The 13672-nt window shown below is 45.0% G+C and overlaps 1 long non-coding RNA gene across 1 annotated transcript; it reads right to left on the bottom strand.

Annotated features, from left to right (window-relative positions):
- Positions 1-1617: 1617 nt before the first annotated feature.
- Positions 1618-3196, bottom strand: LOC144001565 (uncharacterized). Its single transcript, XR_013278519.1, has 2 exons — positions 2958-3196; positions 1618-2142 (listed from the first exon to the last, which is right to left on the bottom strand). It is a non-coding gene; the product is annotated as an uncharacterized LOC144001565 (long non-coding RNA).
- Between the last annotated feature and the right edge of the window lie 10476 nt (positions 3197-13672).

The raw sequence follows: 13672 nt of genomic DNA, 5'->3' as shown, positions 1-13672 counted from the left end.
ACGCAGCCTATCTGACAACATGCATGCGCAAAATTGGTTTACTTGGCTTTTTCGGTGGTCAACTGTCATTGTTCAGTTCAAGTTCATCACCGAATCCCAATGAGTGCCCTTTTCCCGGAGAACTTTTGAGGAAAGGAAGTGTAACAAACTAAGTGGGGGGGTTGCCATTTATGTTGAGCACTATTATGTCTGACTGTTAGTTATGGAGAGAAATTTGTGTCTTTATTTTCAATCAAACAAAAAAGGAATTTGCAATCCAAAAAAAAATTCAATCAAACAAAAAGGGGATTTGCAACCTCAAATAAATTTTAATCAAACAAAAAAGGGTTTTCATATAAAATAAAAATTTGCAAACAAAAAAAAACATTTAAAACATGGATTTGTATTTTAATAAAATCTTTTGCAAACATTTTTTTCGTTTTGTTTGCGAATCTGTTTTTTGGTTGCGAATCTGTTTTTTGGTTGCGAATCTGTTTTTTGATTGAAACCTGTTTTTTGGTTGCGAATCTTTTTCTGTGTTGTGTGGGCGGGGTCCTCCGTTCAACCGATGATAGAAGCCTTGTCATTGGTCAGCTTGGAAGCCGCTGCGACAACTTTCATTGGTCAGATAGGAATGGGGGTGTGACAATGTTCGTCTGACTATTTCCTGGTTCATTTTGTCCAGTCGCCGCCAGCATCGAGGTAAATATGACTCCCCCCCACTTCTAGTTTTCCGTTTTGTTTATCTGACATTTATCTAAAAGCAACCCTTGATCTATCGTTTATCCGGTGATTTGTTCTAACCATTACAATTAACGTAATCACTCACTCAGCATTGCTTAGCCATGTTAGCTAGCTAGGTAACTGATGGTCCGATACATGAGTCAGTCATGAAGCTATGTTGTTGGCAGTCAAAACACAAATATACGGCTAATTTGGGATAGCTGTTAGGATGAAGTTTTGTTGTTGTTTTTTATACTCATAAAGAAACATTTGCATTTGTTTCACATACAGGCAGGGCTGGGAATCGAATTTATTTACACTAGCTGCTTCCCCTAAATCTTGGATGTTTGAAGTAGAGATTAAATTCGTGATAATTCTGTGATTATTTATTGGTCCTGGTTGTTTACTGTATGAGTCAGATTGAAACAGAAGGGGAATCTGAGTTGTAGGTGTACTTTTGCAATTACACTGACTAGATTTTTTCTTTTAGAGTGCGAGCAGACCAAGGGGTAGAAAATGTAGACATAGCGAGATGCATGTTTACTGTAAGAGGAGCAGGCCAGGGCAGTTTTATTGCTGGTAAAAGCGTACATAACCAGAGGAAAAAACTTTATATGAGTAAAAGTTCTTGGAGTTACTGTAGCTTTCATAAATGTATTTGATATTACAGATCCAGCAAGCTGAAGAGACACTACCGTTGGACCATCACGGTGAACACGGGATCGTTATACCTGATATCCACTGTCGTTTACCTGAGGAAAGACTTGTTGCTTTACGGCAAATCAATCCAAACAAGGAGTCCTTGAGTTTTGGTCGCGTCATTTATTTGCAGACTCTCAATGTTGCTTCTAGTGCTAGTGTCTCGCGGCCCAAAGGGTCATTTAAATTTATGTAAAAAATGAAAATAAATTCCTGTGTAAAACAGTTTGACTTTTATTTCATAAAAAAAAGCATGCATATGAACTAACAACCAGTCAATTATTCAGCATTTTATAGATTTTATACAGACATTTTTCTCAAGAAATGATTGGCCTGCCAACAAGAAATCAAGAAAGCTCAGAAAATGAACTGTTAAACTTAAAACAAACATTTTGGTAGGAACAGCCTGTAATTACTCAAAAAAAATGAAATAGATGTGATTTTTTTTTTTTGCCCTTTCAATTACACTGTGTCAAATCTGGCATCAAAGGTGATAGCAGTCAGTAGATGTGATTTAAAGGAATGGTAATCACTCATATGAGCAGTTGGAAATGTAATGGTGTTTGTGCAGGGGGTAACATAATGTGTGACCTGGCATTTGTACCTCACAATTGTGGTCAAAGTTTATTGATATTTTAAATTGCTCTGTCTGACATAAGCAGGTGCTTGTGGCCCTGCTCAGTTATCCACAGCATCACCTCATGAAGAGAGGTGACCAACCACCAACTTCATCTTCTGCATCTAAAAAGTAAAGAAAAGTGTGCTTGAATTAAGTACCAAACATGTAAAAAAAAAATTCTGACAAAGTTATGTTTGACACATGTTTTGAACATTATTGAAACAGGAAAACTACAATGAAACAATCACAGGAACTAAATGTATTTATATTACGTAATCTCAGTCACTTCCTCTGTATTTCAAACACCCAAGACATAATAAATGTAGCAGAGGCTACTTATTTCAATGACCAGAACGTCTCATAAGTGATTAATAATTAGCATTTTATTAATGTAATGTAATAAACTAATCATGAATAAGCATAATAACAGCTATCTCAGCAGGCCGTTTATTTGGGCCGTTTCTCGTACCAACAAAACATCACGATTCATGACTAGACTAACCAAAATCAAACGGTTACGTGGCCTGGATCCTAGTAGTAGCAGTGTCACCGCTTTGACGGTGCATGAGTTCCCCCTCTTTTTCAACCTGACTCGTACAGTAAACAACCAGGACCAATAAATAATAATCACAGAATTATCACGAATTGAATCTCTACTTCAAACATCCAAGATTTAGGGGAAGCAGCTAGTGTAAATAAATTCGATTCCCAGCCCTGCCTGTATGTGAAACAAATGTATGTATGTATGTATGTATCATGTATCGGACCATCAGTTACCTAGCTAGCTAACATGGCTAAGCAATGCTGAGTGAGTGATTACGTTAATTGTAATGGTTAGAACAAATCACCGGATAAACGATAGATCAAGGGTTGCTTTTAGATAAATGTCAGATAAACAAAACGGAAAACTAGAAGTGAGGGGGGGGTTTATATTTACCTCGATGCTGGCGGCTACTGGACAAAATGAACCAGGAAATAGTCAGACGAACATTGTCACACCCCCATTCCTATCTGACCAATGAAAGTTGTCGCAGCGGCTTCCAAGCTGACCAATGACAAGGCTTCTATCATCGGTTGAACGGAGGACCCCGCCCACACAACACAGAAAAAGATTCGCAACCAAAAAACAGGTTTCAATCAAAAAACAGATTCGCAACCAAAAAACAGATTCGCAAACAAAACGAAAAAAATGTTTGCAAAAGACTTTATTAAAATGCAAATCCATGTTTGAAATGTTTTTTTTTGTTTGCAAATTTTTATTTTATATGAAAACCCTTTTTTGTTTGATTAAAATTTATTTGAGGTTGCAAATCCCCTTTTTGTTTGATTGAAATTTTTTTTTGATTGCAAATCCTCTTTTTGTTTGATTGAAATTTTTTTTGATTGCAAATTCCTTTTTTGTTTGATTGAAAATAAAGACACAAATTTCTCTCCATAGTTAGTGAACGCAACACGGGTCTCGCAGGAGGCAGGGAGGGGAGGAGGCGTGCAGTTCAGTTAACGTTGTACTTCTTTCCAGCTAGCATAGAGAGCTGTTGTACTGTACTGGTTATATTGTAACTAGCACTTGCTAGCAGTCAGTGGCTTTGCGTCCCGGAGATAGAGGACCGGCAAATGCCAGATATCATGCCCGAGGAGGCTCCAGCGTTCTCGGCCATGCTCCGCAGTCCTCCGACCCGCTCCAGGAATGCTCCAGCGAAAATATCATTTCAAATGGTCGACCTACTGGAGTAATCATCACGAAAACGGGGAAGAATTTCATCCCTCACTTTCAAGAAAGGTTGCACAAGAAATATCAGTGGCTACCTTGGCTGTCCAAATAGGTCAGTAAACTTTATTGAAACCTCTTGCGGCTTTTCTGCGATGTCATTTTTTCCCTTTTCCCGGGTTGAGTTTACATCATGGGCCAGTTCCGAATACTGTAATTTCCAACGAATTGGAAAATTGTGATTTTGTCATTTCATGCACCACGGAACTGGTTACATTACAGTGTGTCCGTATTAACCTGCGTCAGTCCTGAATATTTCCGCTTTAATTTTATACCTACACAGCGGTATAAAATAATATTTAATATTGAAATTAATAATAAAAAGACCCCTGCGGGTGCAAGCATATGTTATACTTCAGCATGTCCACTCGAAAAAGTCACTGCTGGCCGCTGGGTTGAAGAAATTGTAGTTATTACATGAACGGCCAGCAGGTGGCAGCAGAGCAAAGGAGAGCAACCAGGGCCATGTTGGAAATAAATAAAAAAAGCTTATTACAATTCTAAATAGATTTGTGAATAATGATGAAACATAGTTATATTCTAAGCTAATTGCTGAAAAATGGAAACAGAAATATACTTTTTTTTCTGCTGAAAGAAGAGACTTTAATCTTTTTTTTTTTTTTTTTTTTTTGGTAGGTTCCATGTTTTTATAGCAATAAAACACATTATTTTATGGGTCTTGAAAAATCAGTCAAAATACAGTAAAACAGCCAGGAGTGAAGGGGATTGCTTCAATGAAAATGGCTGGGAGTGAATGATTGATATATTTTTTTTTTAGTACAGTAGTAATCCGCAACCTTTTTTTTTTGCTTCACAGATGTATCTCATGTATATTTTCGAGCATTCCGGACATCAACAGGTGGGCAAGTCGAAAATCCTCTGCAAATTACTCAACTACTAAAAACGTGATTCATATTTAGTTGACCTCAAGTCAAGTCAAATAGTCAGCTAATCGTTTCCACTACAAGTTGATATAGATGTTTTCAAATTGTTTACCCTAACACAAAGATGCACACGAGCTTGTACAGAAATTAGCGTTAGAATCCATAAAAAATATTCCACCATGATTATATAAGCAAATTTCATTACCGTTTTTCAGTTTTCATTCCATTTCATCCATATCTGAGGGCTGCCACCCTGTCCAAAACCGCCCTCTGTTGTCGACTGAAAATGATGTCACAACTAACCACGGGCTCGCATTGCAAACATCATATGACCAAACCAATAAAACGGGAAACTGTTGTTTTATCACTACAACCACAGTAACAACCAATTATATTTATGCCACTGGTACACAGCAAATTGGTTGGTCAGTGTTATTGTTAAATTTTCAGTGTTCAATCAAATATGCAGTAAGCACTAAGTAGTGTTATTTTAACACTGTTAAGAGTAAATTTCCTTGAGTGTTGGGGTGGATGTTGGGTGTAATCTGAATAGCACTACCTTGAATGTTAAATTGACCACACCCTCAATTCCGGTGAAGGAGAAACTTTCCGTTTCCAACGTGCTGACTGCTGTCAACATTTCAATAGCAATACACCAAGTTGTTGCATGGCTCATTGGTCGAGTGGTTGTCTCCTCACCCTCAGAGCATGGGTTCAATCTCAGGCTGGTGTGACTATGTCAAAGTATCCTTGAGCAACATACTGAACCCCCAAGTTGCTTCTGATGTTGTGTCATCCATCCATTTTCTTAATCGCTTAATCCTCACAAGGGTCACAGGGGTGCTGGAGCCTATCCCAGCTGGCTTCAGGCAGTAGGCGGGGTACACTCTGAACTGGTTGCCAGCCAATCGCAGATGTGTCATCAGTAGTCAAAATATAAAGTGCTTTAAGGGCCTTGTAAGGAGGAAAAGCGCTACATAGATGAAGTACCATTTACCAGAGTAAAGTGTAGTTTGAGTTAAATTTTTAACACTCACACGAATGCAATACACTCATAAGTGTTTAATCACCAGTTAGGTGTAGTTTGGCAGAAGTAAATGTTTATCACTGACACTAGTGTGGAGTACTTTCAACACTACTTAATGTTTACAAGTGTAGATTTTTAACTATACAGTGTTGGAGTAACACTGGTTACATGTGAAAAAAGTAACACTTTGAAAAGTGTCAGATTTACACTCGGGCGTGTATGTCCTGTGTTTATTATCAGCAGCAAAGAATACATTGCTGTCATGCGGCCCCAGCTCTGCACTGATAGCAGACATTCTAGATCGGCTCCAGGCCCAGAGGGAGCTTGTAAAAAGATAATGGGGGGTTCTGATGTACAACAGGACACGTGCATTGACACCTACCTGTTGGGATTACATGAATTTAAGCGTCACAGGCATTTACTTTACTGTTGTGAAGAGTAAGCGTATGAGATTGTTTACTTCAAACCAGGTGCATATTTATTTGATCTTTTTTTTTTTGTAGTTCGCAGGCTGCTTTCTGGTTGAAGGAGACGCAGGATAAGAACATTATATTATTCTTGAAAACTCTACAGTCAGGGAAAAGATCCATCATGTTTTGAATGACAAAATATTTTCATGTTGAAAATGTTTGTTAGTTACATGGTGACACGACTCGACCGAGTCGAAGGAAAACGGATCCCAGAAAGGCAGGCTCAGAGAAGGAAAACAATCTCGATTTATTCTTTGAATCAACCGAAGAAGCAAATCTTGCTCGCAGGCAAGATAACGAGGATCACAACAAACACTTGCACACAGCAAGGAACCCGAAGGTAACAGAAAACACTTGCAAAAGGCAAGGAGCACGAATTTAACAAAAAACACTTGCAACCGGCAAGGAGCACGAATATAACACATAACACTTGCAACCGGCAAGGAACGCGAATGTAACATAAACACTTGCAAACGGCAAGGAACGCGAATGTAACAAAAAACACTTGCAAAAGGCAAGGACAAATAGCAAACACAAAACACTTGCAACCGGCAAAGACTACACGAAATAGAATGCGGAACAAATCAAAACGGCGGAGTAAACAACAGAAAGCGACGCGGATACACACACGTGAATACAGAATTAACCGAGGACGAAAACAGATTCTATGACTTTACCAAACTTGAGAACGCGGAGAACACTTGGACACACTGGTGAGCAAATAATAATCCGACGGCTTGCTGTGCTGCTCGGAGTCCTTTTAAAGTCTTGATTATCAATGCGCTGCAGGTGCGGAGCTGGGGAACGCCCCCCTCGTTGCAGGCACTGAAAGCAAAAGCACAACAGGGCTGAGAACCGAACCATGACAGTACCCCCCCCCTTAACGGACGCCCCTTGGCGGACCACCTGGCTTATCTGGATGAGCAGCATAGAAGGTGTCGAGCAAAGACGGGTCCAGGATCCAGGAGCGGGGGACCCATTGCCGCTCCTCTGGTCCGTAACCCTCCCAGTCGACCAGGTACTGGAAGCCCCGGCCCCTGCGCCTAGAGTCCAAGATTTCTTTGACCGTGTAGACAGGATCTCCATCGACCACTCGGGGAGGAGGCGGAGCGGGTGCAGACGGGTTCAGCGGGCTGGGAGTCTCTGGCTTGAGGAGGGAAACGTGGAACACTGGATGCACCTTGAGTGAAGGCGGAAGACGGAGTTTCACAGTCACTGGGTTGATGACGGTAAGTATTTCGAAGGGCCCAATGTAGCGCGGACCCAATTTCTTCGAGCACCCTGCCAGACGCATGTCCCGGGATGAGAGTCAGACCTTGTCCCCTGGCCGGTAAGTGGGCTCCGGTCGCCGCCGACGGTCCGCAATCTCCTTATTGCGGGCCGCTGAGCGGGATAGCGCTGCTCGGGTCTCCCGCCATACCTTGTGGGCCCGCCGGAGGTGATGTTGGATGGTGGGCAGTTCGATGGGGCCTTCATGTGAAGGAAACAGAGGTGGCTGATAGCCGTATGCCGCCTTAAAGGGTGAGTGACCTGTCGCAGAAGACGGCAGAGTGTTCGTGGCGTACTCGATCCAGGAGAGGTGTGAAGACCAGGATTCCGGGTTGTGCAGGCAAACACATCGTAGGGCAGCTTCAAGGTCCTGATTGGCCCTCTCCGTCTGGCCGTTGGTTTGGGGATGATATCCAGACGACAAACTGACTGTGGCGCCCAACAACTTGCAGAATTTCCTCCAGACCTGGGAGACGAATTGAGGACCACGGTCGGACACCAAGTCCACCGGAATGCCGTGAAGACGGAAGACATGACGGACGAGGAGTTGTGCAGTTTCCCAGGATGATGGCAGTTTGGAGAGGGCAACAAAGTGAGTCAGCTTCAAAAACCGGTCAACCACTGTCATAATGACCGTGTTTCCCCTTGACCGGGGGAGGCCGGTGATGAAGTCTAGTGAGATGTGCGACCAAGGCCGCGCCGGGATGGGTAGCGGCCTTAACAGTCCCATCGGCGGCTGGTGGGACGATTTCCCGCACGCACAAGCGGTACATGCCTTGACGAACTCCGTGACGTCCTACTTCATGTCGGCCCACCAAAACCGCTGGCCGATCAAGGCAAGAGTCCGGTTGATTCCTGGGTGACACGCAACTCGTGAGGTGTGACCCCACCGTAGGACCTCAGCCCGCACCGGGTCAGGAACAAACAGTTTCTCTGCCGGGCACTCCTCTGGCACAGCGATCCCTTCCTGTGCTTCAGTGACTCGTTTCTCGACCTCCCATCGAACTGCCCCCACGAAGCAATATGCGGGTAGGACCGGTTCAGTTCCAGCCTCCGGCGTGGCCGCATCGTGGATCCGGGACAAAGCGTCTGGCTTCTGGTTCCGGGATCCCTGGCGGTAGTCCACGACAAAGTTGAACCGTGTGAACAGTAAGGCCCAACGTGCTTGCCGCGAGTTGAGTCTTTTGGCTGACCGAAGGTATTCCAGGTTTTTGTGGTCCGTCAACACCCTAAAGGGTTCCTTGGCGCCCTCCAGCCAGTGTCGCCATTCTTATAGAGCCAAGACTATTGCCCGAAGTTCCCGATTCCCGACGTCTTAGTTCGCCTCTGCGGGACTCAGTCGCCGGGAGAAGAAGGCGCAGGGATGGAGCTTCCCGTCTTCTGGCGACCGCTGGGACAGGACCGCCCCCACTCCTGAATCCGACGCGTCAACCTCGACCACAAAAGACAAATCCGTATTAGCGTGGATGAGCACTGGCGGGTTTACAAACTGCTGTTTCAATTCCAAAAATGCATTTTCGGCAACAGGTGACCACCTAAAAGGTACTTTGCTTGACGTCAGTTTAGTAAGGGGGGCTGCCCGTAAGCTGTAATCTTTAATAAAGCGACGATAAAAATTAGCGAATCCCAGGAATCGTTGTAGTTGTTTACGATTTTTGGGAGTCGGCCACTCGACCACGGCTTGAGTTTTTACCGGATCTGCCTGTAGTTGCCCTCCCTCGATAATGAAACCCAGGAATTGTACTGACTTAGCGTGGAACTCGCACTTCTCTGCCTTCACGTAGAGTCGGTTTTCTAAGAGGCGCTGGAGGACCAGGCGAACATGTTGCCTTTGCTCATGCATGTCGCGTGAGAAGATCAGGATATCGTCTAGGTAAACAAAGCAAAAAGTGTTCAGCATGTCCCTGAGGACGTCATTAATTAAACATTGGAACACGGCTGGGGCGTTAGTCAGCCCAAAAGGCATGACACAATACTCAAAGTGTCCGAGTGGCGTCTTGAAGGCAGTCTTCCACTCGTCCCCTTCCCGTATTCTCACCAAATGATAGGCGCTTCGTAGGGCCAATTTAGTAAAAATTCGGGCCGACTGCAACGGAGCGAATGCTGAGTCAAGCAGGGGAAGGGGATATTTATTCTTAACAGTAATATCATTCAGACCGCGATAGTCGACGCAAGGGCGGAGTGTCTTATCTTTTTTCTCGATGAAGAAAAATCCTGCTCCTACGGGAGACTTGGACGGGCGTATCTGACCGGACGCTAGCGACTCAGTAATGTACTCCCGTAAAGCGTCTTGCTCCGGCTGGGACACCTGATATAAGCGTGAACCCGGCAATGGTGCACCGGGAATCAGGTCAATCGCACAATCATACGGACGATGGGGCGGCAATGCTCGTGCACGATCTTTACTAAAGACCTTACTTAAATCATGATACTCCTCGGGGACGTGGTCAAGGCATACTGGTTCGTGAGTTAAGCTAGCTGGCACTGATGTTGTCCCTCCTGCCGACTTCAGACAGTGGGCATGGCAGAAGGGACTCCAGTTCTCTAACGCCGGCTTTTCCCAATCGATATCTGGATTATGCGTTCTAAGCCATGGAAGGCCCAACACTAGGGGCGCAGAACGGGACGGCATAATAAAAAACCTCCTTCTCTCCTCGTGATTTCCCGAGAGTCTCAAGTTGAGAGGACCGGTAGACAGTCGTACCTCCGCCAGCAGGCGCCCGTTGAGGTCGAAAACCTTCTTGACCTTTTCTAAGGTCTCTACCGGGCTTCCTAACGCGTCTACAACACACGGGTCAATAAAACAATCATCTGCCCCTGAATCGATTAACGCACTTACCCTAACACTCAACCCGTATCCCGACAGCTCCCCCGACAATTCTAGCCGTTTATCACTGAGTGAAGACCCCGACGGCGGGCTTGGTTCGGTTCCCCCCGGTTCATGCTTACCCTGGTTTGCATCCTTCTCGGACTTCAGGGACTGATCGGCCCGGCCCCCCAGTCGAGCGGTCGGCCGCGTCTTGCGGGAAGGTCGCGCTGGGCACGACGCCACTCGATGCCCCGGTTGACCGCAGTACAGGCAGGCACCAGCGAGCCACCGGCGACGACGCTCCTCTGGGTGCAGGCGTCCACCACCCATTTGCATGGGCTCCCCTCCGTTGTCCGGAGGTCCAGGAAGGTTGCGTGCTTCAGCGACGTCGTTGAGGGAGAGTCTGGACATGTCATTGTTTACGGCTGCTCCACGCCGCTCAACAGCACGCTCTCGGCCACGTTCCCGTACCCGATTATCCAAACGGATCGTTAGTTCAATGAGTCCCTCTAAAGAGCTCGTGTCGTCGCGGACTGCCAGTTCATCCTTGAGTTGTGTATTCAGTCCCCGACGAAAGACACTCCGCAACGCACAGTCTCCAAACCCGCTCTCAGCGGCCAGAAAACGAAATTCGATTGAATAATCAGCGACCGATCTCTCCCCCTGTACTAAATCTAGCAACCGACCCCCGGCCTCTCTCCCCCTAACCGGATGATCGAACACGCGTTGAAATTCACTAACAAAATTGGGAAAAGAGGACCGAAGGTCTGGTCGCGCGTTGCTCACCACCATCGCCCAGGTAGCGGCTTGACCAGTCAGGAGGCTCATAACGAACGCTACTTTGGACTGATCTCGAGCGTAAGTAAATGGTTGCTGGTCGAAAATGAGTGAACACTGATGTGAAAACTGACCGCAACCTCCAGGATGTCCATCGTAGCGTGACGGGTGGGGCAAAACGGGTTCTCTATGCGTAACCGGGAGCGCGGAAGTTCCGGGCGGGAACTGAGCTGCTCGAGCCTCCCGAACATCTCCTCACAACGATGAGCAAGCCTGCCCACCACCTCGTGAAGACCGGCCAAGGTGGTCTCGGTTTGCCCGACCCGTTGTTCCTGCCTGGCCAAGGCCCTTCTCACCTTTTCCGAGTCTGCGGGATCCATGGTCGGATTATTCTGACACGACTCGACCGAGTCGAAGGAAAACGGATCCCAGAAAGGCAGGCTCAGAGAAGGAAAACAATCTCGATTTATTCTTTGAATCAACCGAAGAAGCAAATCTTGCTCGCAGGCAAGATAACGAGGATCACAACAAACACTTGCACACAGCAAGGAACCCGAAGGTAACAGAAAACACTTGCAAAAGGCAAGGAGCACGAATTTAACAAAAAACACTTGCAACCGGCAAGGAGCACGAATATAACACATAACACTTGCAACCGGCAAGAAACGCGAATGTAACATAAACACTTGCAAACGGCAAGGAACGCGAATGTAACAAAAAACACTTGCAAAAGGCAAGGACAGAATAGCAAACACAAAACACTTGCAACCGGCAAGGACTACACGAAATAGAATGAGGAACAAATCAAAAAGGCGGAGTAAACAACAGAAAGCGACGCGGATACACACACGTGAATACAGAATTAACCGAGGACGAAAACAGATTCTATGACTTTACCAAACTTGAGAACGCGGAGAACACTTGGACACACTGGTGAGCAAATAATAATCCGACGGCTTGCTGTGCTGCTCGGAGTCCTTTTAAAGTCTTGATTATCAATGCGCTGCAGGTGCAGAGCTGGGGAACGCCCCCCTCGTTGCAGGCACTGAAAGCAAAAGCACAACAGGGCTGAGAACCGAACCATGACACATGGTCCGGTTTAAAGAAAAATGATTAATAAGTCTGACAAATTTATGTAATATAGTTTCACCAAAATGAGAGATATCAGCAAAGTTTGATGTAAAGGTATATTTATTTATTTATGTATTTATTTATTTATTTATTTATTTATTTATTTATTTATTTATTTGATTTAGGTGATTTGCCCCATGTATGTCACCATGGAATATGTAACTTGTGGTTCACAAGTTGTGGATGGTCCCTAAGTGGATATCAAACATCCGGCCAACTTTTACTTGCTGTCTGAACACCTAAAAAAGTTTTAACGTCGGTAAATAACTAAATTGTCACCAAAATTCATATTCGCATAACTTTTCTTATCCACTTCAACCTGTAAAAATGCAAAAACGATCAGCAGAATATTTTTCGCGGGAGTTAATGGCATCATTTTTACATACAGACCTTTTACAACCCAATTTTAAGTCCAAAAATTCACCCCATTCAACGGTACCTTTATCCCAGTGATGGGCACACTCGGTACTCGAGGGCTGGAGTCCTGCAGGTTTTGGATGTTTCCCTGCTCCAACGCAGCTGATTCCAATCAACAGGATCGTTATAGCGCTTGCTAATGAACTGATCATATACCAGCTGTGTTGGAGAAGGGAAACATCCAAAATCTGCACGACTCCAGCCCTCGAAGACCAAGTGTGCCCACCCCTGCTTTAAACACATTCAATTGTCTTAATTTGCGTTCTAACTGCAAAGAAAAGCCCCCTGAACCGTTAAAAGCATGTTGACCTGACATGTCTTTTTGAACAACCACATAAAAGAATCTTTGTGTGGATGACATACACTAAGTACACGTTTCCTGAGGGAGGTTTTCTAGTCATAAAGCTCTGCGGACGTCTTAAGTGGCTTGAAAAGGAAGTCCAATCCTTATCTGCCTTGTCAATGTTGTTTTATTGGCTGCTTTATTCGCAACCTCGAGTCACATACTTTTATACTCATTGTGTTTGTACTGTGCAAAAAAGGTGTGTGTGCAGCAGTGTAGTTTCATTGTCAAAGCTGAACTCATTCCTTCCTCTTCGGTGTGCATATGTGTGCTAGCTAGCTAGCTAGCTGGAACTGTATGCTACAACTAGCTAGTAATTTACCAGCTGTCATGTTTTGGTTCGGTGGGGTTGGGTTTTTGTTGTATTTTGGGTTTTCGTTTTGTCGTTTGTCGGGTTTGTCTTCCTTGTCTCGCTAGCGTTAACCTTGTCCACCTGCGTGTGTCTGCCCTTCCCAGTATGTGTGACCAATCAGTGGCCTCAGCCTATTGTGTTTCTCAGGTGTGTCTTGTTAGTGTCTCGTTAGTGTTGGTGTATTTAGTCAGTGGTGTTTCACACGGTGTGGGAGCATAGTTTTGTTTTGTGTTGTGTTGTGTTATTTGCCGTCAAGTCGAGTTTCCCCACGTCGAGTCTCCCCACGTCCCAGACGAGTCTCCCCACGTCCCAGCCAAGTTGCCCCACGTTCAGTCCAGTCATGGCGATCAGTCCGTTCACGTCTCGCCCCATCATGGCTACCTGCTTCCCCTTGTCCAGTCTGGT

This window comes from Festucalex cinctus, chromosome 1 (assembly GCF_051991245.1).
Source record: "Festucalex cinctus isolate MCC-2025b chromosome 1, RoL_Fcin_1.0, whole genome shotgun sequence".
In the NCBI taxonomy this organism is placed as follows: Eukaryota; Metazoa; Chordata; class Actinopteri; order Syngnathiformes; family Syngnathidae; genus Festucalex; species Festucalex cinctus.
This window is presented reverse-complemented; position numbering and strand designations above follow the sequence as displayed.